Genomic DNA, 17707 nt, shown 5'->3' with positions numbered 1-17707 from the left:
AATGCGGTGAACGTCCGCGTGTGTGTCAGAGTTTCCACCGGGGCCGGGCCCCTCTCAGTCTCTGGTTCCTGCTGCCTGAGGAAGACGCTGCTTGTCTTCAAAGCAGCTTGAGGAAAACTGAGTTGGAGGCCTTACCTGGCATGGGGTGGGTCACACAGGTCCTGTCACGTGCCCTGAATCAGCCACCAAGGAGAAGCCTTGATCTATGGTACCTCTGAACGCCTGGTTGGTTTACAGTTTGCCGAACACTTTCCCAAATGTTGTCACAACTGATGAAGTGGAACTTCAGGGATGAGCGTGTGTCATCTCCCTTTTAGAGACAGGAGACTGAAGTCCTGACGACTTGAGAATGCCAGAACTCGGACTTGGGCCCAGTCCTTGGCCCTTTTTTCGACATTTAACAAATATTCAGTGAGTGTCAGCAGGCTGGTGCTGTGAGGGGCCAGCCTGCCACGGAGGGCCTGGCAGGATCCCAGCACCCCAGGTTTCAGGAGGAGCCCGGGGACTGGAGTGCCTGCACAACAAAGGGCCAGGCACAGCCAGATCCTAGCGGAAGGGGCTTCTGCTGAGTGTTTCTGTCCACAGGCATTTACTCAGAGTCTCTTAGATGCCTTATGCCACGCTAGGGCAGGGGACGCAGAAATAAGGAGGGCTCCCAGAAGCCCAAAGTGAGCCTGGCCCAGTGGGAGACTGAGACGTGTACACAGCCTGGGTGTGGAGGGCTGTCCAGCGAGGGAGCAGTGGGTGCTGTGGGAGCTGGGTGGGGGCCCCCAGCTTGGCCTTGAGGCAGGCAACACAGCCTCCTGGCAGAGTAGAGTAACTGAGCTGAGTCTTAAGGGCCCAGCTGGAGTTGAGACCGGAGGGGAATTATGCTGGGAGAGTAGGGGCCAGACCTCTAGAGCAGACCCGTCCAGCTAACGGGAGGGGAGACAGCTCTGGAATCACAGGAGCAGGGCCGCCTCCGTAGGTCTGACTCCCTTAAATTGTCTCCTGTAGAGGCTGTTTGCCAGAGAACAGCCCTAGGAAAGTAAAGGTGGTCACCCTCTGCTCTACCAACCCCTCACTCCACACTTGCTTGGACAGAGTTTGCAGCATTTGGCACTCCTGGCTTCCAGGACCCCACCCTCGCCTGGTTTTCCTCCTACATCACTGGTTCCTCCTCATCAAAGGGGGCCCAGGTCTCAGTCCTTGATCTCTGCCTGCATTCCCTGGGAGATCTCATCCAGGCCCATGGCTTTAAATACCACCAACATGCCTATGTCTCCCAAAGAAATCCCACCAGACCCCTCTCCTAAACTCCAGACTCATATATATCTGACTTCCTACTCGGTATCTCCATTTGGATACCCAACAGACATCTCACAGTAAAGTCCTGACACCAGCAGCCCCAAGTCTGATTTTTGTGGTCTTCCCCTTCTTTTTAAAAAAATTTATTTTATTTATTTATTTTTGGCTGCATTGGGTCTTCGTGGCTGCACGTGAGCTTTTCTCTAGTTGCGGCGAGTGGAGGCTACTCTTCGTTGTGGTGCGCGGGCTTCTCACTGCGGTGACTTCTCTTGTTGTGGAACACAGGCTCTAGGCGCGCGGGCTTCACTAGTTGTGGCACGTGGGCTCTAGAGCGCAGGCTCAGTAGTGGTGCATGGGCTTAGTTGCTCTGCGGCATGTGGGATCTTCCCAGACCAGGGGTTGAACTCATGTTCTCTGCATTGGCAGGCAGATTCTTAACCACTGCGCCACCAGGGACGTCCCAGGTCTTCCCCTTCTTAAAGGGCATCTTAATCCTTTCAGTCGTTCAGGCCAAAAGCCTTGGAGTCATCCTTGACTCCCCTCTTTCTGTGACACTCCACTTTTGATCCTTAAGTGGTTCCTTGCAACTTGACCTTCAAAATCCAGAATGAGACCCATCTTATCACTTCTCTGTACTACCACAGTCCAGCCACCATCATCTCATGGATATTGCAGCAGCCTGCTCATGGTTAGTCTGTTCTAGACACAGCAGCCAGGGGCATCCTTAAAACCCATAAGATTACATCCCTCACCTGATCCCATCTCACTCAGGTAAAGGTCAAAGTCTTCACTGGGACCCATAAGGGCCTGTAAGAGCCATTTTACCTTCTTCACCTGTCTGATCTCGTGAGATACCACTCCCCCCCTTGCCCACTCTACTGCATCCTCATTGATCTCCATCTTCCTCAGGCAAGTCTGGCAAGCCCTGCCTCAGGGCCTTTGAACTTGCTGTCCTTTGGATACTGTGCCTCATGTGGTGGACAGAATAATGGCTTCCTCAAAGATGTCCACATCCTAATCCCCAGGACCTGTGACTCTGTCACCTTACATGGCAAAAGGGACTTTGCAGGTGTGATTAAGGATTTTGAGATGGGGAGATTATTTTGGATTGTCCAGGTGGGCCCAGCATAATCACAAGGGTCTTTATAAGGAAAAGGGGGAGGGAGGAAAGTCAAAGAGAAGATGTGATAAGGGCCGCGGAGGTTGGAATGATGTGGGTCCATGAGCCGAGGAATGTGGGCAGCCTCTAGAAGCGCAAAGGCAAGGCATGAGCTCTCCCCTGGAGCCTCCAGAAGAAAGCAGCTCCGCCAGGACCTTGATTTCAGCCCAGTGAGACCCATTTTGGACTCCTGACCTCAAGAAACGTGAAATACTACATTTGTGTTGTTTTAAGCCTCCAAGTTTGCGGTAATTCGCTACAGCAGCAAGAGGAAATGAAAACACCTCATCACCCTCAGAACATCACTCAGGGAAACCTCTGGCCACCTAATTTGACATTCTAACCTTTTGGGACTTCCCTGGTGGTCTGGTGGTCCGCTCCCAGTGCAGGGGGCCCGGGTTCGATCCCTGGTCAGGGGACTAGATCCCACATGCGGCAACTAAGAGTTCGCATGCAACAACTAAAAACATCCCACATGCCGCAACTAAGACCCGGAACGGCCAAATAAATAAATCTTTAAAAAAATAAATAAAATTCTAAACTTTCCCCCAAACTTCTTATCCTTCACCCTTTATGTTTTCTCCTTAGTATCTACCACCATTTAACATATGTATTTTACTTTATTTATTATCTTATACCCCGATTGGAATGTTAGCTCCAAGAAGAAAGGAATTTTATTGCTGTTCTTGCTTATAGATGAATCCCCGAGGCTCGAAAATTGCCTGGCACATAGCAGGTGCTCAGTCACTATTTGCAGCACAGGTGATAGTAGGAGAAGCTGGCCAGCCCTGACAATACAGCTTAGTAGAGAATAAACATTAGGTGTGCCCAGACACTTTACACGTCTGATGTCCGTACATCCTCACAACAACTCCACGAGGTTGTAGCATTAGCACCCACATTTTTTTTTTTTTTTTTTTTTTTTTTTTTTTGGTACGCGGGCCTCTCACTGTTGTGGCCTCTCCCGTTGCGGAGCACAGGCTCCGGACGCGCAGGCTCAGCGGCCATGGCTCACGGGCCCAGCCGCTCCACGGCATGTGGGATCTTCCCGGACCGGGGCACAAACCCGTGTCCCCTGCATCGGCAGGCGGACTCTCAACCACTGCGCCACCAGGGAAGCCCAGCACCCACATTTTAAGGTGAGGACGTGGAGGTGCCTGGAATTGAACTCAGGCAGGCTGACTCCACGGCCCACTCTGGGTCATGCTGCTCTTTCCTCCCTGGAATTCTCAAGCGGGGAGGGGGTTCTCTGGGAAAGAAGAGCTTGGGCCCAGGTGCTGGGGGCTTTACTAACCAGAGGACTAAATCATTAATGGTAAAATTATGCTCATTAATGAGGAAGAGACTGCAGGGTGAACTGTTTGCTTTTTTAATCTTATTGAGGTGAAATTCACATAAAATTAACCATGTTAAAGTATACAATTCACTGGCATTTAAAACATTTATTAGTGTTGTGCAACCACCATCTCCATCTAGTTCCAAACCATTTTTGTCACCCCAAGATAAAACCCCATGCCCATTAAGCGGTTTCTCCTCATTCCCCTCTCCCCACAGCCCCAGCCCCAATTCACTACCTGTCTCTAGGGAGATTTACCTGTTCTGGATATTTGGTATAACTGGAATCACACAGTACATGACCTTTTACGTCTGACTTCTTTCACTTAGCATGATGCTTCTGAGGTTCATGTTGTAGCATGTATCAGCACTTCATTCCTTTTTATAGCTGAATAAAAGGCAACTTGAAGGAAATATTGGATCCAGACAGTCTCATTTTGAATCTGGATCTCAAGGAGATGTAGCTGTGTGGTGTTAGGCAAAAAAATTCACATCTTTGATGTTCAGAGTCCACCAAATAGAGATCATACAACAACCTTGCAGGGCTATTGTAAAAATATATATACTGTGTATATATAAGATACCTGGAGCATAGCAGGCAGTTTATGTAAATGACAGCAGTGAAAATGATTATTCAATCAGGGACAAGTTTATCATTAAAACATTCTGACCTCAAGTCAGCCATGATCTTGCCCCCCAACTCGTTCGTTGGAAGACAAAACGAGTCCTTAGCTCCCCAGTCCTGGGAAACCCAAGTCAATGGGAGGGTTCCAGGGCTGAGCTCATGTTTGATTTTGTAGAGCTCTTTACATTTCTAGTAGATTTTGTCATCAGTTTTTCCCTTCCTTATATGTTCAACAGTCCTTCAAATCATGGAGGTTGAAAGCTCCATGGCAACGAAGGGGAGAGGAACTACCTTTAAAAACTAAGTAAGCACATGACAGGAGTTCATTAGTCATGGGGCAATGCAAATTAATACCACAGTGTGATACCAGAATGACTAAAATTGAAAAGACTGACCACACCAAATGTTGGGCAGGGTATGGAATGACTGGGATGCTCATACATCGCTGGTGGAAGTGTAAAATGGTACCACCACTTTAGAAGACCATTTGGGAGTTTCTTTAAAAAGTACAATATATATCTACCCTATGACCCAGCATTCCACTCCTAGGTATTTCCCCAAGAGAAAAGAAAATATTTCTCCTTGAAAGTCTTGACTAAATTCTAGCTAGAAGGTTCATAGCAGCTTTCCTCACAATAGGCAAAAACTGGACATAGCCCAGATGCTCATCAACAGCAGAGTGGATGAGCTGTAGTGCGTTTATACAGTGAAATACTGCACACCATAAAGGACGCATCCTACTCATACACACGATAATATGAATGAATCTCAAAACTGTTATGTTGAGGGAACGAAGCCAGACATACCCACAAACACACAAATACAATATATACTGTCTGGTTCTATTCATATGGAATTCTAAAACGGGCAAAACTAACCTGTGGTGATAGAGATCAGATCAGTGGTTGTTTCTGGGAGAGGGCTTGCCTAGGAAGGGGCATGAGAAAACTTTCTGGGCTGATTGAAATGTCCTGTATCTTGATATGCAATCATCAAAATTGAATGCTTAAGATCTGAGCATTTCACTCTGTGTAAATCACACCTTAATAAAAAATTTTCCTGTGGGCCTAGCACTAAGCTATGTGCTTTGTACACATGTTATTTAACTTGTCAGCAATTCCCATAGGTAGATGTTATTGTCTCTGCTTTACAGATGAGAAAATTGAGGCTCAGTAGGTTTAAGTAACTTGCCTCAGAACACACAGCTAGAAAAATGAGGTTAGAACCCAGGTAGTATGACCCCAAAGCCCATGCCTCTGGGGTCTCCTCTACCCATTCTCTGCCCCATGATTTTACAGATGGGGAAACTGAGTCCCAGAGAGGCCACTTAGCTCTTTGGCATCAGAATCAAACGAGAACCCAAATTTCTGGAACTTTCTTAGTGCATCACGCATCCTCGCTTGGGCAAAGTGGTCAAGTTCACTTCCACTTCTGCCCAGCGGGGGCTTGGGAGCGAAAAGTACAATTTTTAAAGAGTTGCGTATAACATTCATATTGTAAGAGACCCACACTCGGGGCGTAGAGATCCTGTGACTTCAAAATGAGAGATCGAGTTCTCCGTCTGTCTTAGCACTGCTGGAGTAGTTCCCGTGGTTTTCTGTGAGGGGTGGAAGCTCACCATTCAGTCTCCCTGCAGTTAAACCCTGCTCCCCCCTCGGTCCCCTTACCAGACTCACCTGTTACCTCCCTCCATGTCTTCCTGGGTTGCAAGATGTCCAAACTCTCCAACACATGCAGCAAGCTCCCCTCTGCTTAATTTAAGAGCAGCAAGCATGAGTTTCTCATCTTCCCCTTGACAGTCAGAGTTCTGGAATGGATTAGCACCAAGAACAACAAAAACAGCCAATCTGATTTGGTTTTAACCCACAACCAATCAGTCAACCCTAAGAGCGGCTGTTGTCAGGTTCAGTCCATCGCGCTGTTTATGAAGCAATGTTGTCCCTGGTGTTCGTTAAGTTTACCACCTTGCATTTTGGGAGAATTTGGCTCAAACCATGATAGTTTCTTCCCCCCAAAACTTGAATCTCTGGGAGGAAAAATATATATGTCCCAGCTTGGTTTCTGTCCACTAAAGAGAAACTTCATCTTGAAATTTCTTTGTCTCCTCTTTAAAAGTTGCAGAATGTATTTCATGGTCTGCCTTTTCTCTGGACCTGGCAAATGGTGCCGTGAATGAATCACCCTGCTTCTTGGGAATGTTTTGCTCCAAGAGCTCAAGGGGGTACAACAAGATGATAAACAGCCTCTTAAGTGATCCCTCCTCCCCCCACTGTGGCTCATAGAACTGTGAGTTCATAGAACTGGACCGTGGCTGAGCATTCAGAGACTGCTGTGTCCAGCCTGGTTTTGCAGATGAGGAAACCTAAGCTTTAACATTTCCGGGAGGGGAGCCGTGGAACAGGGCCAAGGCCATCTGAGTGTGATTCATCCACTCTGATCGCCAGCCCGTGGATTGTGCCTTCATTGCTCTGAGCTTCAGCTTCCTCCTCTGGAAAATGAGGACGGGAAGCCTGATGTCCCTTTTGGTTTCCTATCATTCAGGGGCACTGTGCATCTACACAGCCGCTTGGTAGAGATGCTTAACCTGCAATGTAGTTCTCTGCCCGGGAGCCAGAGAAGGATCAAGGCCTGTCCAACAATCAGTTCAGTTCAGTTCAGATGAGATCCATTCAACAAACACACCCACACCTTCGCTCTGTCCAGACCCTGAGCTGGGCACTGGGGACACCAAGATGGATCAGATGTGGCCTCTGCCTTCAATCTGTGGGGCCAGATGGACACACAGACAATCCGACAGACTGTGGCAAACCTGGTGATGTTATGCCTGAGGGGCTTTGGGGATGGAGGAGAGTCAAGGAAGGCTTCCAGGGGGAGGTGACAATGCCAGAGGATTAACGTCTGGTGGCACTGATGAAGGAGGAGATGACGAACGGAAAGAGGCATTAGGCAAGCCCCTTCCCCACTGTGGGCCTAAGTCTCCCCAGAGCACACTTGCGGGGGATGGCTCACTCAGCTGAGGGTCGTGGTCACCCCACTCTGGACTTCTGAGGTGGGGAAAGTGTTGATGTTAGTTTCTGAGCATGGAGGGCACCTGGTCCAGCAGCCAGGAGAGACTTCTTGTTCTGGCATTTGAGGCCTTGGCCCTCCTGGTCTCCTACAGGCCCACAGCCCCCGGGGAGCATCAGGGCGCCACGCCCTACAGACCTCTCGGCTCCGACCAAGTCCCGGTTTGTGTGGGAACGGCCGGGGTTGAGAGAGGTGAAAGTGAGTCACTCTTGCCTCCCCTGACCCCATGCCCTGTCCTCGGTCCACTGGAGAATTGCTGCAGGCGGGAGAGAGCTCTCCGTGCTAACACAGGACTGAGGCACACCACTGGCTGGACAATATCAAAAAGGAAGGTATTCTGAGGTCTCCATCTCTCTGGCAAATGGCTGGAGTTCCTGAACCCAGATGACCGGGGCAGCATCCCAGGACCCTCAGACCCCTGTTAGCTGCTCCCGTCTCTCTCTGCCCTTCCCAGCCAGGCTTAGATGCTGGAAAGTGTGGGGACGCTTGCTCTGTCCACCTCCTCCCCTCCCGTTCCTTCCTGACCTCTTGTGATCCTGCCATCCCCCACCCGACTCCTTGGCCACCGTGCTGCCCAGGGGCAGCTCTAGCTGCTCTGTGGCTCAATACCCTGGAGACTTTGTTGTCCCTGCCTTCTCTTATGTGACCCCTGGTGACATCAGGCTGACCCAGGAGAACCCCCTTCCAGGAAGCCCAGAACTCCCTTCGGAGGCCTCCTCCTGCAGTCTTTTAGATGTGAGCACTCCTTGGGGCTCTGCCTGGCTTTCTTCTCATCCTATATACAACATCCTACTCCAAGCCTCAGTTTCCTCATCAGTGAAATGGGCATAATAATGGCACCTATTCTGAGGGGTTGATGAAGGGATTAAATGTGTCTGATGCAGACTGTGTTCAATAAGTATTGGCTGAAGTATTATTTTTTTCAACATTACCATGGATACCTAAAAGGTTTCTCCAACATAATTCAGCCAAAACTGAACTCGTGACTTTTTGCCCTCAGTGGGCTCCTACCCATCTCAGCAAATGGCAACTCCCTCCACTCAAACCAAAAGCCTGGGAATTAATCTCGATTCCGCCCTCTGTGTGCTCCCACGCTCCCGATCCAAGCAAGGATGGTGGGTGCTTCCTTCAAATGCACTTGAATCATGCTCTCCCCGCCACCTCCCCTGCCCGGGCTAAGCCTCCTTCACCCCCTCCTGGAGGTGTCCCAGCCTCCTTGCTGACCTCCCTGCTTCTACCTGCCCCCCTTTAATCCCCCTCCAGGCAGCTGCCAGAGGGATATTTCAAAAACATACATCAAATCTTGTCACCTCTCTTGCTTAACATCTACAGTCTTCCCAGTGCATTTAAGTAAAGTTCAAGGCTCTCACCACAGCCCAGGAGGCTCCAGGCCCTGCTCCAGGCTCCAGCTTCACCTCCCACTATTCTCTCCCACCATTGCCCCCACCGCACCACTGTTCCACCCAGAGAAGCCCGTTCTCACCTCAGGGATTTTGCCTGAAAGCTCTTCCCCCCAGATCCTTGTATGGCCACTCTTTTTATCCTTCAAACTTCAGCTAAAATTCATTTCCTCCGAGAAGCCCTCCCTGACCTCCTGTCCTCAGTGGTCCCCACTCTTCCCCATCACATCCCGGGCTTCCTCCCATCCTAGCAGGTAGCACGGTCTGCCTTTCTGAATCAACAGGTTTGTTCTCTGGTTTATCCACCACCCCTCACACCAACCTGTGAACTTCATGAAGGTGGGAGCTGTGTGTATTTTATCAGCCAGTGTGTACCCACAAGATGGTAAATATTTCATCAACTCCCAAGACCTTAACCAGATCTCCACCCCTGGGCTCTGTGACCTTGGGGAAGTTTCTCACCCTCTCTGGGCCTTCAGTTTCCTGTGCCTGGCAGGTAGAGGGGTCTGGCTGGTGATGGACTCCTCCCCCTCACCCTGGCCCAAGGTGCAGGCGGGAGGGAGGCTGGCCCTATCACCTGCTGCACACAGTGCTCCACAGTGTTTGCTGAGCTGAACTGAGTCAAATGGCACCAAGGTTCTAGAAACACAGATTCCAGAACCTCCAGGAATGAGAAGACAGCAGGGGAGCTAGCTCAAGGGGCCAGGGAGCTTGTTTACCTATTGGATGATTAAATATGTTTAATTATTGGGAGGTAGCTGTGGTGAAAGTCGAGGATAGACCACAAATCGCAAGAGGCAGCAAGAGGCCTGGTTCAAATTGGGGTTGGGGGGAGGTGACTTCCCCAGATCCAACCATCTGCATGGGAGAGGTCTCAGCCAGGGACCATGGTCCCAGGGGGCGCTGAGGCCCGGGCCAGCACAGGGGCTGGCTTCCTTCCTGGCTCCTGCTAGGATCCCAAACCCCCTGAGTCCCTCCCTGAGCCAGCAGGGGTGCGGGGAGAAGGTGAGGCCAGACGCAGGCTGTGTCCTGGGGCAGGGTGGCTGACTCAGTTCTTGTTCTGGAAGACTGATTGAATGTGCTAGCCTCAGGCAGGGGCTGGGACTGGCCTTGCACTGTTCCAGTGGACCTGGGGAATCCAGGCCTGAGATTCCTGTCCCAACAAGCATGGGGCCTATTCAGTGTCAAGCCCTGGTGGGGGCAGTGCTGTGGCACAAGGATGACCCAGGTCCAAACTATACGCCCTTGGAGTTCTTGGCCTGCAGTGGGGGAAATGGACGGGTAAAATTGACATTCCTTGTGAGAATGCGTCCATGAAGCTTTGACCCAGACTGGGGATGGGGGGGTGGGGGGGTTAGGGGAGGGGCCAAAGAATGTACAGGATTAACCAGGGAGGAGAGGTGGGGAGAGGTACATCCCAAGTGGAGCAAAGAGCAAAGGTGAGACAGTGCTGCTGGTGGGGAGTGACCAGGAATTCAGCCCTGGGGGAAGATGCAGACAGCAGTGGAGAGGCTGTCCATCCCCCCCTCTGTGGCCTTCTTTATGGGCTTTGGCCTGAGGCCACAGGGGAGCCCCTGAAGGACCAGAGCTGTGTCCTGGAAAGAGGAACATAAAGGCTGTTAGTGCTTGAGTCAGGGATGGGGAGACCAGAGGCCGGGAGATCAGGAGGAGGCCAGGCTGGTGTCTGGATGCACCAGGCCCCACCTGAGCATGGCGGAGGGACCCACGGACGGGGCGGTTAAGGAGGGCGTGGTAGAGGTAGTCGGTCTTGGGTGTGTGGGTGTCTGGGGAGGCTGAGGGTGCTGCGTTTCTGAGAAGGTGGAAGAGCTATTCCTAAGCTGGGGACCCAGGATGGGGGCCGGCCTCAGGGAACAGAGGGCGTGCTCTGCTTAGGGTAAGTAGAGTATCCAGGATGCCAGAATGGGGGTTGGGAGAGTGTCCTGGGGAAAGGTCTGGAGGATGACGGACAGATGGACCCCAAGCTCTAGAGAGAGGCCAGGCTGTGGGAGGGGGACTGGGGTGAGGCTGGGTGGGTGGTCCCTTCTCAGATCGTCTCCCTCTGGCTCTCTGGGGGCAGGGAGCAGGCTTGGTTATGGAATGTGAGGGAGTCAACAGCCCTGCGGGAATCCCGAAGCCAAAGAGGGTCAGGAGTTGGGACCAAAGGCCCCGTAGGATGGGCATTTGTGGGAGGCATGTTGAAACTCATTTGAGGTCCCGGAGGAATGGAGCTCCCGTCGCCTCTGGCAGTGACCTGGATAAGCCTCCTTTACTGGCCTCTCTCCTCCCCTGTCTCTTCCTGTCCCCTCACTGCAGCTTCTGGGATCACTTCCCTAATGAGTATTGGTCTCAGGCTCTGCTTTGGGAGAACCCGACTAAGATAAAGTCGAGCGGGAGCCACCAGACTGTGGGCTCCTCCTGGGCTACTACTGGCTGTGTCTTCGGCCCCAAAGCCAGGCCCCAGGCAGAGGAGCCCCCCTCCTCATTACCTGCCTCTGCCGCATCCTGGAAGAGTGTGCGGACGTAAACAGGCTGAGCCAAGGTTGAGGGAAAGGGGAAGAGCAGAGGCCCAGGATGTCATGGAAGAGAAGTGGGCACTTCCCCTGGGAGTCTCTCTCTTTCTCATCAGGCAGGGCCAGGATCCCAGGCAGAGGCACCTGGGGCAGAGGGTGGGGTGAGGGTTGGTGGCCAAGTGCATGGCCAGCTCACCCTCGTGGACTTTGGCCCCCCGGGAGCCCTGAGCTGTGGAGTCCATGACCAGGCCTTGCATTGGGCCTCCAGAGCAGTTAGGGAGCAGATCAGAGTCACAAGTAATCTCTATCCCTTTCTATTGCCCCCGTATCATGACCTCATTTTCAAAAACTTAAAGAATAAAGACAAGCACAAAAGAAAAAACTATTAAGCTCATCTGTGAGTCTCCCCCTCCCCACTTCCCTGGGACAACTGCTAGAAACATGGTAGTGTTTATTGCTTTTGTTTTCCCTACTCCCACATTTTTTTTTTTTTGCGGTACGCGGGCCTCTCACTGTTGTGGCTTCTCCCGTTGCGGAGCACAGGCTCCGGACGCGCAGGCTCAGCGACCATGGCTCACGGGCCCAGCCGCTCCGCGGCATGTGGGATCTTCCCGGACCGGGGCACGAACCCGCGTCCCCTGCATCGGCAGGTGGACTCTCAACCACTGCGCCACCAGGGAAGCCCTACTCCCACATTTTTTTAAAAACAGAAATGGGATTACAGTGTTAATACTATAACATTTACATTTACTAGTATAGCATGAACTCTTTCCAGGGCAAAACATATAGATGTACATTGTTAATTTTAAGACTGTCACAGTTTTCCGATTTTCTAATGGAACTTTTAAGTTGACTACACCAGAAATAATAATAATAATAACAACAACAACATCCATTTACTGAGCGTCTAGCACGTGTGTGTCACGCTGATCACTGAACAACCAAAGGAGATGTGTACAGTTATCCCCAGTTTACAGATACACCAGTGAGGGTGAGAGGGCTCAAGTGCCTTGCCAAAGGCCACAGAGCTATCCAGGCAGGATTCAAAGCCCTGTCTCCAGAGTTGCTGTTGGCCACCTGGTAAGTCCCCTTTCCCGGGCCCCCACGTTCGTTTCCACCCAGATATTCTGATGAATTGAAGTCCTGTGTATGCTTTCACCTGTTCCACTTAGAGGGAAGCTTTGTATTGGAGTCGGCAGGGTGGGTGGGGGCGATCCTTTCCATCCCTCCTGCCTGTCCCTTAAGGCTCCCTGGACATGACATTGAACCTCTTCCCTCAGCTGTGGAAACAACGCTGGCCAGAGAGGGGAAGGGACTTGCCTAAGACCACACTGTGTAGAGGCTGCACCAGACTTCCGATTCCCCACCCAGGGGGTGGACAAAGCATGCAGGATGCACAGGACATAGAAGGTAGAGACCCCAGCTCCAGAGGACAGGGTCCGTTTCAGTCTTGCTCACTGCTACGTCTATCCCTGACCCTGGCACAGGGCCTGGCATGCAGGAGGTATGAATGAGTAGAGAGGATACAAGGACCAAGAGGGGTCTCTGCGGAAGGCTTCCGGGAGGAGTGGCGGATGGGCCGAGGGGGGCAAGCGGGGTTTGCACAAGCTGAGGGGAGATGGTGGACGATACTGCAAGGGCAGATGTACGGAGCGGGGAAGGAGAAAGTGTACGTTGGAGGGCAGGAATGGGACACGAGACCAAGTGTCTATGAGTCTTTGAGAGACCAGAGCAGACCCCAGGAGGCTCCAGGCCCAGCATCTGGGGCAGTCCCCCAACCAGCACGGAGCCCTGGCCGGGTAATTCCTGAGCAGGAACAGAAGGAGGAAGTTGTATAAGCGACACTCAGCTGGTGAGTGGGAGGCAGGGCTGGGTTTCATTTCCAGACAGTCCTGGAGTTGTTCGGCTCCAGTGCCCGCCCCCGCCCTTGCCCATCCCCTGTTGCCTCTGTCCTTGACTCAGGCAACGGTGAACCCCAAAGCCCAGGGAGGCTGGGAAGGAGGCATCAAGGCTAAAAAATGGGGAAGTCCCCTGGAGTGGGAATGCCCTTGGAGAGCGGCCCGATGCATCTCTTTCTCTGCCAGACCAGCTGGTGAACTCTGGAGGCCGGGGCTGCAGCTTCCACATCCTCTCAGCCTGGCAAACGCCTTTCCATTCTTCAAGACCTAACCCAAATGTCCTTCATCTAGGAAGCCCCCCAGGAAATCCCCACCAAAGCAGACTGACAAATCGCTCCCTCTCTGAGCTCTCCAGCACTCAGACTGCCCTTAAAAATAAAAAAAAGAATCATTGTTTATTGAGTGCTTACAGTGCCCAAGGCACTGTGCTGGATGCCTCACAGCTCTGACACCTTATTGGATTCTCTCAGCATCACTGAGAGAAGGTTCCATCACCAGCTCCTTTTCATCCAGCAGCACAGTGAGGCTTAGCAAGATCACATGGGTTGCAGATGGTGGGGCTGCATCTTCTGGACATGGAAGCTCATAGCTCTCTGGCTCTCCTGCTCAGGGTGTTTCAGCACCTGTTTCCCCTTCTGGTTTGAGAGCCCCCAATGGGCAGGGTCTGTGTCCCTGGACACCAGGCTCAGGGGAGGTACTGACCCATGGACAAATCTTTTTTTTTTTTTTTTTTTTGCAGTACGCGGGCCTCTCACTGTTGTGGCCTCTCCCGTTGCGGAGCACAGGCTCTGGACGCGCAGGCTCAGTGGCCATGGCTCACGGGCCCAGCCACTCCGCAGCATGTGGGATCTTCCCGGACCGGGGCACGAACCCCTGTCCCCTGCATCAGCAGGCGGACTCTCAACCACTGCGCCACCAGGGAAGCCCCATGGACAAATCTTTGAACCTCTCAACCTGCCTTCATCATGGTGAGGACCTAGACTGGTGTCTTGTATACAGCAGGCATTTGATAAACACTTGTGACATTGAGAACCCTTGATCCTAGTTCAAGTTGTCATAAACTTGCATATGACCTTGGGTGAATCTCTTCATTCCCCAGTCCTCAGTTTCCCAGGCTTTTTTTTTTTTTTGCGGTACGCGGGCCTCTCACTGTCGCGGCCTCTCCCGTTGCGGAGCGCAGGCTCCGGACGCGCAGGCCCAGCGGCCACGGCTCACGGGCCCAGCCGCTCCGCGGCACGTGGGATCCTCCCAGACCGGGGCACGAACCCGCGTCCCCTGCATCGGCAGGCGGACTCCCAACCACTGCGCCACCAGGGAAGCCCTCCCAGGCTTTAAAAGGAAATGTTTAGGGACTTTCCTGGTGGCCCAGTGGTTAAGAATCAGCTTTCCAATGCAGGGGATGCGGGCTCAATCCCTGGCCGGGGAACTAAGATCCCACATGCTGTGGGGCAACTAAGCCCACGCGCCACAACTACTGAGCCCTCGCACCTCAAATAGAGAGCCCACGTGCTGCAAACTATACAGCCCATGCGCTCTGGAGCACTCGTGCCACAACTAGAGAAGAAAAAACCCGCATGCCACAAGTAGAGAGAATCCTGAGCATCACAACTAGACAGAAGCCCGCACACCACAACGAAAGATCCCGCGTGCTGCAACTAAGATCCGACGCAGCCAAAAAAAAAAATAATAATAATTAATTAATTTTTAAAAAAGGAAATGTTTAGCAACAGCTCTCTTGGCTTCCTGTCTGTCCTAAAATTCTGTCCTTTGCTCTAGAACATGATACGGCATATACCCCCCAACCAATTTCCCCTATAACTAACATCTTACATCAATATGGTTCATTTGTTACAACTAATGAACCAATATCGATGTATTATTATTAACTAATGTCCATACTTTATTCAGAGTTCCTTAGTTTTCCCCTAATGTCCTTCTTTTGTTCCAGGATCCCACCCAGGATGCCACATTACATTTAATCATCGTGTATCCTTAGGCTCCTCTTGGTTATGACAATTTCTCAGACTTTCCTTGTTTTCGATGACCTTGACAGTTTTGAGGAGAACTGGTCAGCTATTCTGTAGAGTATCTTCCTACTGGAATGTGTCTGATGTTTTTCTCGTGATTACACTGGGATTATGGGCTCTGGGGAGGAAGACAACAGAGGTGAAGTGCTATGCTCACCACATCATATCAAGGGTACATATTATCACAGTGACTTATCCCTGTTGGTGTCGACCTTGACCACCTGGCAGAGGCAGTGTTTGTCAGGTCTCTCCAAGGAAAAGTTACCCCTCCACCCACCCATGCTGTCCTCTTGGGAAGGAAGAAAGTCGCTGTGAGCAGCCCACACCTAAGCAGCCGGGAGTTATGCACCCCTCCTTGAGAGCAGAGTATAGTATTCTCATTTTCTCCTTCTTTAGTATCTACTTTTCAAGTACTCCCACAAAACACTGCTACATTCCATCTCCCCAACAGGCCTGGGAAATGTGGGAGATGGAGACATTCCATGAGGTGGAAGCAGAGGCTCAGGGTGGGAGGGATCAGAGGTTGGGTCAGGCTCTGTGGGTCTTGCCTCTCCCTGTTGGATATGAAAGACATCCAAGGTCTGGGCAGGACAGGACCGCAGAGCCTGAGCTCCAGACTCAGGAAGGCTTGAAATTGAGGTCCTGCCCTCCCCTGCCGTGGCACATAGTCTTGCTGAGCCTCGGTTTTCTCCATCTGTACAATGGGGATAACAATAGCTCCTACACTGTAGTGCTGTGAAGAACAAACACCTTGCTACACACGGACCCCAGAACAGGGCCCTGCCCAGGAAGCTCTGCACAAGGTGACTGTGGGCTGTTGTGACGATGATTATTTTTACAAGCATTCTTTGAAGACCTCCTGTTGCAGACTTGTCTCCTCTCTGCTCAGCAGGTTTCTAACCCCCTCTGATCTGTAGGGTCACAGCTCTGGCTGCAGATTTCCGCCCTGCCCTCTGCCCTCCTGCCAGGCCTGGCAGATCAAGGGCCCTGGCTCCTTTTATCCTTTCTCACAAACATTCTGAGATATGGCGGAAGGAGGCCTGGGCTGGAGGGGGGCTGGCTCTGCTTGCCGGTGACTCTCTGTGTGACCTTGGGAGAGTGTCTGTCCCTCTCTGGGCCTCTACTGTGGCCTGAGGGGAGTGATGTGATGAATGGCTGAGTTTCTTGGGGGGGCAGCCAGGTGTCTCCCCCATTTTCACGTGGACAGGGCTTTTCCTCCTGTGACACCCCCCTGTTTTGTCTCCAGACTCCCAGCTGAGAAAAATGTTTGAACAGCACGTTTCCCATCTGTGAGTTGGCCGTACAGCCCCAGAAGGTGAGTGTGTGTGGCGACACTCAGAGGTCAACACTGTCATTGGCTTGTCATCACTTGGGCTCCACCTGCTCAGTTGCCCACTGTCTCCATCCTTTCCCTGGAGGTGGAAGGATGCTGGAGGACCCTGCTGGTGGCTGACCACCCCTGCCGGAGGCTGGCCTCTGAGGAAGCACCTGCTCATTTGCTCCCAGCTGCTTTCGACTCTCATGGGGCTGGGGAGGCTTCCCTGGCGTCCTGTGTCTTAGGCCTTCGGGCCAGTTTGGCCTCGCTCCTTGGGTCACAGGTAGGTGCCCGTGCACACACACCGATGTAAGCCGGGGGCTCCACCTCTGCTGGTCCTCAGCTGTGGTTGCCATCAGCCCAGAGGCCTCCAGACTGCTTCTCCCTGCCCCTCAATCTGCCCCCCACTCAGTGACAGCACGTCTCCCCAGGCCCTTCTCTGTTCACAACTCTCCATGGCTCCCCACTGCCTCCAGGACAGAAGCCAAGCCTGGCATTCAAGGATCTTCAGAGCTCCCCTCCTCGGCCTCCCTTCCCGCCTCCCTTCCCTCACCCCAGCCCGTCCATCACGTGGTTCCAAACACAGCATGTTTTTGGCCTCTGTGTCTTTGCTCATGCTGTTCCCCCGCCCAGAACACCTTCTCTTTCGTCCCATTTTCACCTGCAACTGCTTCCTCCGGCTTCTATACTTGCCATAGATGACCTCCTTCTTTCACCAGCCCTCCTACGCCAACACACGTGCTGAGTTAGAACCCCTTCCTCCGGGCCCCACCAGCCCCCGAGGCTTGTGCCTAGGACACTGCCACTCTTCCCTGCCCCTCCAGGCTGTGAGCAACTCCAAGGCAGACACCAGATCTGGTTTGTTCACTGCTGTATCCCTTGCATAGAGCACAGACCCTAGCACGTGGTAGATGCTCTGTAAATATTGACTGAGCAGAGGAAGGAAGAGTAAGCCTTAGCCAGGGGCTGGTGGCTGGAGAGCATTCCAGGCAGGGGGACCAGTGCAGAGGCCCCAGGGCGGAATAAGCTTCTGTGATGGAGTGACAGCAGGGAAGCAGGCTTGACTAGGAGGGAAGGGGACCAGG

This window comes from Mesoplodon mirus (assembly GCF_964341445.2).
Source record: "Mesoplodon mirus genome assembly, chromosome: 15".
Lineage (NCBI taxonomy): Eukaryota > Metazoa > Chordata > Mammalia > Artiodactyla > Ziphiidae > Mesoplodon > Mesoplodon mirus.
Note: the sequence above shows the minus strand (reverse complement) of the source record.